At 43.5% G+C, this 13,950-nt stretch overlaps 1 protein-coding gene across 7 annotated transcripts in view; it reads left to right on the top strand.

Moving 5' to 3' along the window:
* The first annotated feature begins 264 nt into the window (after positions 1-264).
* The window catches only part of FYCO1 (FYVE and coiled-coil domain containing 1), a 103,117-nt gene continuing 89,431 nt past the window's right edge, over positions 265-13,950 (top strand). For 4 of the 7 annotated variants that reach the window (XM_027872200.1, XM_027872195.1, XM_027872202.1 and 1 more), the window contains exon 1: positions 265-359. The gene's annotated coding sequence lies outside the window, so the exon portion shown is untranslated. Of the gene's footprint in view, positions 360-5,027; positions 5,222-5,256; positions 5,276-11,372; positions 11,460-13,950 lie in introns of those variants that run through there. The other 3 variants (XM_027872197.1, XM_027872199.1, XM_027872196.1) reach the window with 3 other exon arrangements.

Below are 13,950 nucleotides of genomic sequence, written 5' to 3'. Positions count from 1 at the left end.
GTCTATCCATTACAACACCCAGCCTCTGGCAGCAGCAACAGCAAACAACAGATTTAGACACGGAAGGCATCTAGTCCCAGCCGCCCATTGTACAGAGGAGGAAGCTGAGGTCCCCACACACGGACGCCTGAGCGCTGGGGGATCGCGCAGGAGGAGGAGCAGGAGGAGGAGCGTGGGGGGGAGGGGGCGGAGTTGCAGGCTGCTGCGGGAATGCTGGGAGAGGCAGGCCCCGCGCGAGGGACGCTGGGAGTTGTAGTCCCGAGCCATCGGTGTCATGGCTGCCTGCGTCGAGGTCCCGTACTCGTCCAGCCGGTGGACACAAAGTTTCTGAGCAGGGCTGACTGGGGCCGTGAACTCCCGTAAGTGACGCCGGGCGGCCGCGCCCGGGCCCTGGCTTCTTTAGCAGAGGTCCCCGCGGCAGGCTCGCCCCCGCCGAGGCGGAGGCTCCAGTGCCGAGTTGGTTTCCCCGTCACTTGTTGCGGGCGGCCGCGTCCCCCGCCCCCGCCCTCGCCCCCGCCCCGGCAGCCGCGGCTCGAGCTGGCTTCCTCCCTCCCTCCCTCCCTGCCTTCCTCCCCACGGTAGTCTCCGCTCGCTCGGAGCTGCCTGCCTCCCTTCTTCCCCTCCCGGGAGCGGTAGCACCGTGCATCAGCCTGAGCTTGGGAGAAAACGACTTTTTCTCTCCGTGCTCCCCCTGTCCCCACCCTGGCCTCCCCAGGCTGGACATGACAGGCAGGCGGAGTAGCCAGGGACGAGGGACGAGGCAAAGATCCGAACTGACCCTGCCCTCGCCTGCCCCCGCTTGGCCGGCACTGCCCCCCCCCCTCCCCCGGCACTTTGCAGCTGTCCGAGGGCTGGGCATTTCACTCCAGCAACTTTTCTGATCAGGAGACCGACCGTCTTCTACTGCAACGGGGCAGTCTTACCTCGGCCCCTTTTTGGACGCCTGGGTCGAGTTAGCAAACGCCGGGATGAATTTTAAGGCTTAATTTATGGGAACGCCGGCCAAGTCCACCCGATCTGCCTTTGATTTGGGGAGTCAGGAGCATAGTTCAGAGAGACAAGGGAGCTCGAGGCCAACCCTTCGTTTTTGTTTAAATGTTTGTTTCTTCTGTAAAGAAGGGGAAACTGAGGCACACAGAAATTAAATGTCTCGTGTAGGGTCAAATAATTAGGCAAGACTGCTACCAAGCACCGTTCTTGTCTCTGAGGGCCAAATGTGGTCAGACGCCTGAGGCTTAGATTTCCTTCTACTTTGGGGAAGCATGGTAAAATGTATAGGCTCCTAGATTTAGACATGAAAGGGACTTTAGAAGTCACTTTGTCCAACCCCCTTATTTTCAGAGGAGGAAACTGAGGCCCAGAGAGATGAAACAACTTGCTCAAAGTGAGTAAGGATTTGCTGTGTAATTAATTGCAACAAACATTCTGGTGGACATTTTTTTTTTGCCTGTGGCTAAAAATACATGTATTCTTTGTTGACAAATTTGTTCTTTGTTGGAAGGTGTGGAAGTGATGCAAAACAAGAGGCCAGTGTGCTCCAGCTTGAGTTTTATAGTACAGCTGAGTATGGAAAATGGTGCAAGCTTAATCAGTAGCACATAATCATTACACTGTATAATCAGTGACACCAACAACTGGGGCTAAGATAACACTAACTTTTACTTCTCTTGACTCTTTGCATGGGACTGCGCTTCCTGGGACAGTCAAGTGACAAGCCATTACCTAGGCAGCCGGTAGGGAATCTTCCATTATTTGCTTTTGGAGATCTCTGCTGGGTGGATCATCTCCATTTCCTCAGCCACACCCATGCTGCTTGCCGGAAGGCCCCAGTTACACAGGCCAGGCAGGATTTTAAATTTGTAAACAGCATTTCCAATAGTGTTATAGCTGTCTGTTTGCTTGCCTGGCAAAGTGTCCTTTTTTAAAATAAAGGATAACCAAAATAGGAAATCAGTGTGGTTTAGTGGAAAGAACATCAGTCTTTCTGGACATCAGGAGAACTGGGGGCAGTGTTGGTAATAACCCCTTGGATAAATTACTTAACCTCCTTGGGCCTCAGTTTCTTCATCTGTAAAATAGTGATTATGAAGTGCTATTTTAATGTAGATTATGCATAATAGTTCAGTTTAGTTGTGTCCAGCTCTTTGTAACCCCATTCGGGGTTTCTTGGCAAAGATACTGGAGTGGTTTGCCATTTCCTTCTCCAGTCACTTACAGCCATTTGAGCCCATCTTTTTACATTTTACAAATGAGGAAACTGAGGCAAACTGGATGAAGTGACTTGCCCAGGATCACACAGCTAGTAACTGTCTGAGGCCAGATTTGAATTTGGGTCTTTCTGACTCCAGGCCTGGGGCTCCATCCCCTGCACTACCCAGCTGCCCCACGCATACTATTATCTATGTAATATTAATAGAGGTAGGGACCATTGATAGTAATTTGGGAATATTGATAATAATATAGATATAGTGCTAATAACAATAGAGTGGTAACAATATCCACTGCGGGAATTAATGTTGATTTGCAGTGAATTAGGTTCCTAGATCTTGTGCCCAAAGGGACCTAAGGCCATTTAGTCCAGCTGCCTGACTTTACAAATGAGGAAACTGAGGCTTAAGGAGTTTAAGTGATGTGCCCAAATCACACAAGTAGTAGGCATCTGAAGTGGGATTTGAATATATATCATGGAACATATATCATGCACTACCCTGCCCTGGACCTTTATAATGTCTTGGGCAGATCCATGTTAGGTTGAATAGTTTAGTTAGTAAAACAGTCGTAGCCCAAATGAAGATAGTCTATATATTTGGATCCCAATAATTTGCTCCAGATTTTTAACCAGAAAAACATATGATTAGCAGGTCACCAGCATTCCTCTAACTTGTGGCATAAATATCCATCGACATTCATCCCCTGTCTTCTGTGGTTGCCCCGACTGGCAAATAAAAAAAAAAAAGACAGAAAAAAGACTTGTTGAAACTGCCCTAAGCAAAAGCCACACCTGTCTTCTCTTTGCATTGACTTCTAGAGACACTTCCTCCTTTAAAGAAAGAAATGGGGTCAGTGGTTTATTGGGGGATGGGATTAGCATTGGTTAATCTGGTCCTGTGAACTACTCATCTGCCCACTGCAAGCCCCTTGTACATCATACTAAACTCCTGCACCATCTGTTTAATCCTGCTCACCATTTTATTTGTCTTACGCCCTGCCTGATTGCAGCATGTCAGGGGAGCTAGCCTTGGGTTCCATATTTCTTCTGTCCTTCTGTTTTCGGAGCTGATAACTGCAAAGTCAGTCTTTGGTGTCCTTTGCTTGTGAGCATCTCATGGGGACTCACTTCACAGTACTAGTCATAGTTTCCAAGTTTAATTTTCTTCCTCATGTGTTAACATTTCTGTAGCGCTTTATGCCCGGAGGTTGACAAAACGTCTGGGGCCCATTATTTTTCCACTGTTTTACTTTAGTACCAAAATGCCCAATGCTTTTAGTTTGGTGATACTTCTTCATATTATTAAGATAATATATAGATCTTTTAATGTTTACAAAGCACTTGTGTTAGTGACCAAGGAAAATTGATAATATACCGACAGCCATCACAGATTCAAAATTTGCTCTTCCTGGAACGTACCACACTCTTTGCCACCGGCATTATCATCACCACTGCCATCATCATTATGTATTTGTTAAATCCTTACCGTGTCCTAAGGACAGACTAAGGGCTGGTGATAAAAAAGAAAGACAGAAACAAGACCCTGGCTGGCTTTAAGGAGCTTATAATCTAATGGGGCTAGACCAGGCCCACTAAGGCCACGGGTTCCCTACTCCTCCACTACACAGTATGCAAGCAACTACGTAGGTTCAGAAAATAGGCAGTATAAATTGGAGGTAATCTCAGCAGACAGATACCAGTAGGGAGGGAGACATGAGGTTCCTCAGACTTCCTGGGAAGAATTAGGGCCTTGGGTCCAAACCCTCCTTGATCCTGGCTCCCGTGACTGACTTGAGGCATTGTTTCTGGTGATTGCCATCCCTCATTCTTGTAGTTTGAGTATTGGGTTATTTTAACTCTCTAGTCTCTTCCAAAGTAATGAAGGTAGATCAGATGCCCACCCAAGGCTCCCTTCCTAGTTGATCCAAATCCAAAAATGAACGTGCATGGATTTTTATAATCAAATTTAGGATGGACGTGGGTTTAGCAGAACTTCCCAAATGTCATATGTCTTGGGCTGGGTGAGAACGAATGGCTCTTCTCATCAGAAGTGTCACGATGAGGTTGACGTTCAGGTGAGAACCTCAGCTGCCTACTGACTGGTATTTTGGAGAGTCAGAAGATACTACTTATGATTAACAAGTTAGTAATCTAAAGGAAAGGTTAAGAGAAGCTGGCTTTTTTTAGCCCTGACCTTGGTCTAGAGAAGTACAAAGAGAGACAAATGGCCAGTGCCAACTTTACTGTTAAGGTTCCAGGCTGGAAACGGTTATTTACTTGTATTCACTGTTTCCTAAACAGCTAATGGCTAACTGTTATCTGAAGACTAAGAGATTGGATTGTGTTTGATACCTGTTCCTAGCCTAATGGCTAGTTTCTTTAACTAATGGCTTATGTTCTCCGAGAGGGCTGATAACACTTACGGGATTAAATCATGTTTGTGTTTATTCTTTTTCTTTCTGAGGTTAACTATGTTTAAAAATCCTCTTTGAGAGACTACAAGTTCCTCAGTAGAGATAATTATATAAACAGTTTATTAGCTTGGATCCAAGATACGCATAGTGTCCAGTTCTTTTAACACAGAATGGAATGAGCCCTGAAAAGGTCATTCAAAACCAGGTCAACAAGCATTTATTAAGGGTTACCACTTCCAGGCACTATGCCAAATCAGGGATACACATAGAGACAAAAACAGTCATTGCCCCCAAGGAGCTTGTGCTCTAATGGGGTAACCACATGTAAATAACTAGATAGATAAAAGCTATAAACAGAAGATTCAAGGTTGACCAGAAAAGAGAAGGCACTAGCAGATTTGAATAGCTCCTCATACAGAAACTGAAATTGGAGGTGATGCTTGAAGGAAGCTAGGAGGTGAAGATAAGGAAGACAGAGCATTCCAGGCATGGCGGACAGCCATTTGTAGACATGGAGACGGGAGATGGGGTCCTCATGTTTGAGGAAGAGCGAGTTGGCCAATGTAGTTGGGCCATTGAGTGCATGGAGGGGAGTAAGGTATGAGAAGACTGGAAAGGGAGGAAACGGCCAGCTACTTGTTTGTTCCCAGAGGTAATAGGGAGCCACAGGAGCTCATTGGGCAGTGGGGTGACATGGTCTGATCTAGGCTGTAGGAAAATCAATTTGGCAGCCCGATGGAGGGTGGATGGATGAGAGGAATGATCTGAAGCTGGGATACTCATTGCAGTATAATACGGGTCAGAGGTTTGGTGGTGGTTGTGTGAGTGCTGAAAAGGGACAAGAGATGGAGGGAAATAGTGAGATTTGGCAGTGGATTGAATGTGGGGTGAGTGTGAGTGAGGAGCTGGGGGTGATGCCGAGCTTGCAGGCCTTGGTGATTGGGACGTTCATGTCTCCAGGTCTAGTGGTGACTTAGATGGAGAAAGCCAACTTCAGTACCTTGAAAGAAAGTCCAGTCTGTGACACTTGAAAGGCATTCAGCCTTGGAGAACTTTGTGTTGGTGATATGGAAAGAGACAGAGAGAGACAGTTGAGCTGGTTTTCACAAAGGGAAGGGTTGTTTTGTTCTTAGCCCCAGTTAGATGGGCTCAAATGGCTGTAAGTGACTTTCACATTTAAGGAAAACCCTTTTAAACTAGTCATTGTTGTTCAGTCATTTTTCAGTTGTGTCTGACTCTGTGATCCCATTTGGGGTTTTCTTGGCAGAGATACTGGAGTGGTTTTCCATTTCCTTCTCAAGTTCATTTTGTAAATGAGGAAACTGAGGCACACAGGGTGAAGTGATTTGCCCAGGGTCACACAGCTAGGAAGTGTGAAGTCTTCTCAGTCCAGGCCCGGCATTCTATCCACTGTACCACCTTTGAAATTAATACCTGTGAATCAGTGAATAGAAGCTTATGTGTATGAGGGTCATGATATGTTTGTATGGGCCTGTGATAGATTTAGGACATTTCCATTGTTTGTGGTAGAGGTTGGCACCTTAGACATGTTGGCTTGTGAGGTGTCGGAGGCCTGAGGGCCAGTGGCTTTAGCCACATCCTTCTCCCCACTTCCCTCCTTACCCCTTCCCTCCGTTTAGAGTCTTTTATATATTTACTGTCTCTTTGGTCCCCACCAACAAAACAGAGGTCAGAACTTTGTCTCCTAAATTTTGGAAGATTACTAACATTTCTTTTTATCAGTTTTCCATTTGAAATCATGAAAGGTAAGCCAGTGTGCTGGTCACAGGTATTTGACCAGGCATATCTGGGCACATACAGTAGAAAGAACGATGAATACCAGTCAGAGATCTGCATTCAAATCCTGGCTCTGCTACTTGTCATCTGTGTGAGTTTGAGCAAGTTAACTTCTCTAGGCTTCACTGTTCTTATCTATAACACAAGAAGATTGGAATGAGTGACCTCTGAGATTTTTTCCAGTTTGAAATCTACCTTTCTCTGATCCTGTGACTGGTGCATTGTAGGTAGAGTAGATAGTAGTTTGGTTTTAAGGTCCCTCATAAAAAGTTGCTTCATCGAGCACAAAATTTAGTTTCATCTGTTTCTACAAAAGTTAAAACTCCTGAGTATTATTTAGGGTTTGTTCATATGTTTCTTGGAATTTCAGCATGCTGGAATTAATGTTTAATTTCCATGACACTCCATGAATTTTATTTATTGATTGTTTGTTTTAAAGGTCTTTAGGGAATCCACTAGTCTGCCCTGCCAACTCATTTTATTTTATTTTTTAAAATAAATTTGTGTTGATGACTTTTGCTTTTAAATTACCTACATTTCCCAATGTAGGAAACTAGGTAGGTATGGTAGATTACCTACGTTTCCCAATGTAGGAAGACCTGAGTTTAAATCCAGCCTCAGATACTTACTAGCTGTGTGGCCCTGGGCAGATCACTTAACCATGTTTCCCTCAGTTTCCTCATCTGTAAAATGAGCTGAAGAAGGAAATGACAAACCACTCCGGTATCTCTGCCAAGAAAACCCCAAATGGGGTCACAAAGTGTCAGGCACAACTGAAAAACAATTCACCATCTTTTAATTAATTTGGTCATTCTGAATTTTGCTGGTCTTTGGAATATAAATATATAGGTAGAGTCTGGATAAATGTTAATTGAATGAATGAGCCCTAAAAATGACTGGTTCCTGTTTTTGGTTCTGGCAATGAATGTTGAACATTTGGCATTAATATGTTATTTTTATGTTTATCATACATTATGTTATTCTGTAAATTGTAACATTTTTCATTTACTTAACCTTATTTTACCTGGTGGCAAATTTTATATCACATTTATTTTTTAGTTAATAAGGTGTACTGTTCTAGTAAAATTAGTCATAGTAGGTAAAATGTGAGCCTTTAACCCTTTGTATACAGATGTGCTCTTAAAGCTGTGTGGTTTTTACAGATGAAGTAGACTGCCAAATTGATTGAGTAGGTTTCTGAAAGTCTCATAGTAAGACCTTGCTGGAATCAGGATAATAATCTGAAAATCTGAGCCCTACTTGGTTGTCTCCCTCCATAACACTGCCTATTGAATGTTTAAGGTTGACCTTTTCCATACTTTGGGGCACAGGAATAGCTTCTTGTTTTTAGAAGCCAGCATTCGATAGGATTCCAGCCAAATACATGCCGTCCCACCATGTTGCCCTTTGCGAAGGCTGACCTATTTAAAATAGGCCTCTTTTAAGGTGACAAGATCGTGCCTGACACAATGGGAAATAAATGATTAAGTCGATCAAACGAATGAAGCCATGATGACATCATTTATGTGTAATTTAAACCAATGGATAAGTCAGTGGTTAAGAGAGAGATTGACTTGTAGCTGTGAACCCTCCTAGTTTACAAACTTACAAACTTAAGGCACGGGTTTCTTTTGACACAGCTGTTTGCTATCACTGTTGGCTGGGTACCATAATTAGCTTGAAAAGTTCCTCATATTCAGTGTTTATCTTTCATGATATTTATGACCTTTTTCTCTTTTAACATGGTATTTGCAGAAGTGTGAGGATCTGTCAAATAGGATTTCCTAGAGAGCCCAGTCTTTGTTTTTCTCTTAGATCTTGAAGGTCCAAGGATGAGGAAACATCTTTTTGTGCGCTTCAACATCTGTCATGGAGTCAGTTGTCTTTTTCTTAGAATTTTTCCAGTGCTCTGTGTTGAACTAGTGGAAATTTCCCTGAGAAATTTTTGCAGATGACAGACTGAAGGTATAGTCTTCCTTTAGGGGTTGAGCTCTGTTCCCTGGCATGGATAGGCCTTACGTTGTAAAGGCCACGGTCCCTACTACCTTATGCCCTGGAGCTCCCTGGGTATTGGCAGAATAGAATCAAATGTATCTGGCCAGTCAGAAACATAGTAAGATGCCCACAAACACTGGACTCTTTGCTAAGGCTTGTTTTTCATTGATCAGATCAAAGAATCGAATCAGGAGGTGAAGATAAGCAGTCACATTTGAGTGGCTCTGGTTAACTAGGTTGTTGTTCAATTATTTTTCAGTTGTGTCCAGTTCTTTTTGGCCCTATTTGGGATTTACTTGGCAAAGACACTGGAGTGGTTTGCCATTTCCTTCTCTAGCTTATTTTACAGATGAGGAAACTGAGGCAAACAGGGTGAAGTGACTTGCCCAGGGTCACACAGCTAGGAAGTATCTGAGACTGAATTTTAACTCAGGTCTTTCTGACTATCCACTTCACCACTTATCTGCCCTGATTAGGTTGTACTAGGTCATAGATCCTCAAATGTAAGTTATCATCTAGTCTAGGGGTTATTAATCTGGGCTCCATGAACTTGTTTTTAAAATATTTGTATAACCATATATCCCCACATTTGCTTTCCTTGGTAATCCTATGTATTTTATCTTATTCAAGAACATTCTGAGAAGGGGTCCATAGGTTTCACCAGACACTGCCAAAGGGGAGGAATTGGGTCCATAATACAAAAAATGGTGAAGAGTATCTGCTCTAGGCACCCTTCCCCCATCAACATGGAAACCGAGGAGGCAGAGCGGGTAACTGATGTCCTCAGGATCAGACAGCTGATTACTGGCAATCAGTCCTAGAAGCTGAGGTTCTTGGCACTCACTTCTATGTCTTTGCCACTATCTGGCACCACTTTCACGTATTAAATTTATAAAGATTTACGTGAAAGAAAATGTTGTTCAGTCGTTTTTCATTTGTGCCCAACTCTTTGTGACCTCATTTGGGATTTTCTTGGCAAAGATTGAAGTGGCTTGACATTTCCTTCCCTAGCTCATTTTACAGAGAAGGAAACTGAGGCAAACAGGTTTAAATGACTTGCCCAGGGTCCTACAGCTAGGAAGTATCTGAGGCCAGATTTGAGCTCGGAGAGATGAGTCTTCCTGACTCCAGGCCCAGCATTCTTTTCTACTTCACCTGCTAGCTAGGAAAATGTAATCTCTGCCAGTCAGTCATTCAGTTGTAAACGTGTATTAAGTGGCAGGCACTGGGCTAAGCGCTGGGTATACAAAAAGAGGTAAAAAGGCAGTGCCCTCAAAGAGTTCATTAGATTAATGGATTGTGAATGCCGGAAGCCGTGATCTAAAGAGGAAGTAAAGTAGACATGCAGATAATCCCTGTGGGCACATGTGTAGACACAATACTCCCAAAATAGTGAATTCTAGATTACTAAAGGCTTAATAAGCCCTACTGGGGGTTACAGGGCCCCCCTTGCCATTTCTTCCTTTTCCTTCTGCTGTCTGTTCTCAGCCCTTTTGCTTCACAATAACAACAGCAGGGAGAAGAAAGAGAGAGAAATTCCCAGCCATTTGGCCAGCGAGAGGTGAGTTAAAGTTCTTGGGGATTAATCACATGACGAGTTAGTGTCAGTGCTAGGATTAGAAAAGCATAGTTCCTGAGATCATTTGGCTAGCTTTTCATTACTGAATTGAACTGTTTCCTGGAATTGGACAGGACTTGCCCACTGGCAAATGGAGAGAAGATAGAAAAAGCAATAACAAATAATAGGTTACATATTATTGTTGAGAGGCTGGGGGTGGGCTGAAGGCGAGGGGTTAGAGACCCTGAGAAAGGTCATTTGCTTGAGGATATAAATTACATTCAGAGCAGTCCAGAGACCATTCATGCAAGTGCCATTGATGCTCATTTCTCATGGTAAGTTGATAGAAAGAGCCTGATTTATCACAATCAGATGATAAGAGAACTTCTCAAGGAATTCTAGGCCTGAGAATTCCTTGATTCTATCTTCAGGACATATGTGAGGCACTCAGTAGCCATGGCACCTCTTAGTTCCTGTGCTTTCTACCCCCAGGTACGTAGGTGCTACTTTTGGCTACCATGGCAGCATGTTGTTAATATTCATCGTTATTACAACTGTGTTTGTTTTCATTTTTATCAGTCCAGGTCTTAATATTTAGGGCTTGGAAGGTAACTAACTTATCTTCCCCTACCTGAGCTGAAATTAGGCTACCTGGGAGGAACCACAGACATTCCAGAACACCTGGAGGAATAAGTTTTAGAAGCTTAGTTGTATGAGCCCTGAAAAGTGACCTGCTCAATTCCTCCCAATACTACTCTTGTGTTTAGATTGGAAGTGTTCATCCCAAGGACAACTTTGTTAGGGTCCTAAGTCCCTGGAATGATGGGAGCACCAGGCCCAGCAGTGCCACAGTGCTTCCCTTTCTTGTCCCAACACCATTACTCTCAGATCTGTGATTTTTACCCTGCACTGTGGAAGTCCAGCTGTCACACCTCGGCTTTATTCCAGATTTGACCTCTTGAGAAAGGTAGTTGGCCTACTCCCTCCTTCTCCTCCTCCCTTCCTTTTATAGGAAACAAAACCGTGGCTGAATGAGTCACTCATGACCCTGCTGACCCAGGTCACTGAGTTGAAACAATAAATGAATATCTAGCCAATATAGATCAGATATGACTCTCTGGCATTTTCCACCGAAGAAAGTATTGTGCTGTTGGGGAAAACTAGGGGAGAGCAGATGGAAGTATTAGGAGATTCTCGCCCAGATATAAAACCAAATTCCCTTCAAAAAGGGGTAGTCATCCTGTTTGGGAAGATTCGGCTTCTTGGTTGTTTAGCATTATTTAATTAGAGGTCCAAGGGAATGTGTCACTTAATGAGCATCATAGTCACACTTATGTGAACGCCTTCATCCAACCTCTTGTTCCTGGGCTGAAGGAGTCAATCCTCTTGACTCAGTCTCTGGCTTAGCTGCTTCGGGACTGTCAGTGGGCCTCTTCCACCACTGAACCTGTAGCTGGGAAGACCCCGGGGTCTCCAGAGCTCAGAGGTAGGTGAAGGGTGATTGACTGCATTACCTTAACACAGTCATTGGATAGGATATGTGCTATTGCTGGCTTCTAACCAAGTTTAGACTTGTTTCTTTCCTTGCTACCTCATTCTTTGTTTGGTAGACATATGCCACCTTTGTCTTTACTTGCTGGATAGAAAATTAACTTGTGGTGCCTTCTTGTGAGAGTCAGAGGAGATAGTGTATATGAAGGGCTTTATAATAGATATGGCAGCTGTTATTTTTAATGTTGACCTGCTCAGCGTGAGCTCCTTGAGAACAGGGACTGACTTTTGCCTTTCTTTGTATCCCTAGCACTCAGCACAGTGCCTGGCATACAGCAGATGCTTAATATTAATTAATAATTAATTAATTTTAAAAAATTAAATAATAATTGACTTCATGAAAATAGAATAGTATAGATGTGTACAGCAGAGGTCTCTGAAGGAAGCAATGGTTTTCTTACTGGAAATGGTGTGATTAATAGTCACCAGAAGTATAAAAGGAAAAGTTATATAAGTGTAAAATGAATATCAGAGCTTAAGGATTTTGGTCAAGCAGCATATAGTTATTTAGCATCTACCATGTGACTGGAATGGGCAGCTAGGTGGTACAGTGGCTAGAGTACCAGTTAGGAAGTTCAAATCTGGACTCAGACACTTACTAGCTGTGTGACCCTGGGCAAGTCACTTTGCCCTGTTTGCCTCAGTTTCCTCAGCTGTAAAATGAGCCGGAGAAGGAAATGGCAAACCACTCCAGTATCTTTGCCAAGAAGACCCCAAATGGGGTCACAAAGAGCTGGACACAACTGAACAACAACAGTTGTAAATTTGTGATGTGACTAGAAGCTGTGCTAAGCGGTTACGTGGACAAAAAAAAAAAAAGAAACAGACCTTGCCCTCAAGGAGTTTACATTCTATCAGATGATGATATATGCTATTAGGAAAGCAGCTTGTGTAATGAGCACAATTAGAATAGCTCATCATGTGACCACTTCTGGGTTTATAGCGACGGCTTGGGCTCACACCTTTGAACTCGCTTGGGTAGAAGATAACAAGCAGGATACTTGCCTTGTCTGTCAATACCAAGCTTGTCTTCTTAAAGAAAGAAAGAGCTGTTTTACACCTGGTGAAGCGGGTCAGTTGCAGGGCATCCTAAAGGCAGTAAGCACGTGACATTGGTGTTTAGACAGGCAGATAGAGGCTCTCTTTTTTGAGATCATCCTGAGATACGGTTTCCTTTGCTGATGTTGCTTTTCTTGAGAGTAAGGGTTAATATAAACTAGTTCCTCCACTGAAATATTAAACCTTGCCTCTTGGGTGTCTCATCATGATACAGAGATGACCCTGGGTTGCTGACTTGTTTTTATTTTTTCAATTCAATTCACAATGTATTATACTGGGTGCTGGTGCTGCTTTGGGAGCCAGGCGTGGAGTCAGGAAGACCTGAGTTCAAATGTGGCCTCAGATACTAGCTAGCTATGCAACCCTGGGCAAGTCACTTAACTGCTGTCTGCCTCAGTATCCTCATCTATAAAATAAGGCTACTAATAGCACCTACCTCCAAGGGTTGTTGTGAAGATCAAATGAGATAGTAACTGCAACGCACGTAGCACAGGGGCGTCCACCTAACATACTAGAGGCCTCTCCATCTTTTCCTTGGAGTTTCAAGGATACCCGGGGAGCCCCTGGCCTGTCTTCTTCAGTGTTAATGAGGTCTGAGATTTTTTCCAGTTGTTAGTATATGGCCCTCTTTTAGCAATCTTGTGAATTAATCTTTCAATGCCCCAACAATTACAACTCTCCCAGCAGAGATCACCTGTTTGTGGACTTGGGCTACTCCAGCTGCTTTCTTTGTTTCTTCTCTTCGGTGAGGGGCTGGCTCTGTAGTACCATTTGTACCCCTTCTATAAGTATGTATATGTGTATATGTGTGTGTACATATATACATACACATACATGCACATATACATGTACACACATGTACGTCAGGAAGACTGGCCTCAGACACTTACTAGCAGTGTGACCCTGGGCAAGTCACTTCACCCTGTTTGCCTCAGTGTCCTCATCTGGAAAATGAGCTGGAGAAGGAGATGGCAAAGCACTTCAGTATCTGTGCCAGGAAAACCCCAAATGGGGTCACCAAGAGTCGGACACAACTGAAGTGAATGAACAAGAACAATATAAATATATAGAGGACTATGATGTTAGAGTCTGAAGAGACTGGCTTTATTGACCTGGATGGTCAAAACAACCTTTTATTAAAAACACAAATAGCAACAACAATTTTGCAGCCTCCCTGTTACTTCTCTGCCAAGGTGGGTAGTTGTGGGACTCTGGGGGTAGAACACTGTGTATAGTTATAGATTTTTTCAGTATGTTGGTTGATTTTGCCTGTTATTTCTTGTACAATTATGTATAACAGTAATATAGTTATGTATGTGTATACATGTGTGTCTATATATAATACATATAGACACACACACATACAC

The sequence above is a fragment of the Vombatus ursinus genome, unplaced genomic scaffold (genome assembly GCF_900497805.2).
Source record: "Vombatus ursinus unplaced genomic scaffold, bare-nosed wombat genome assembly UNPS02014799.1, whole genome shotgun sequence".
Taxonomy (NCBI): Eukaryota; Metazoa; Chordata; class Mammalia; order Diprotodontia; family Vombatidae; genus Vombatus; species Vombatus ursinus.
This window is presented reverse-complemented; position numbering and strand designations above follow the sequence as displayed.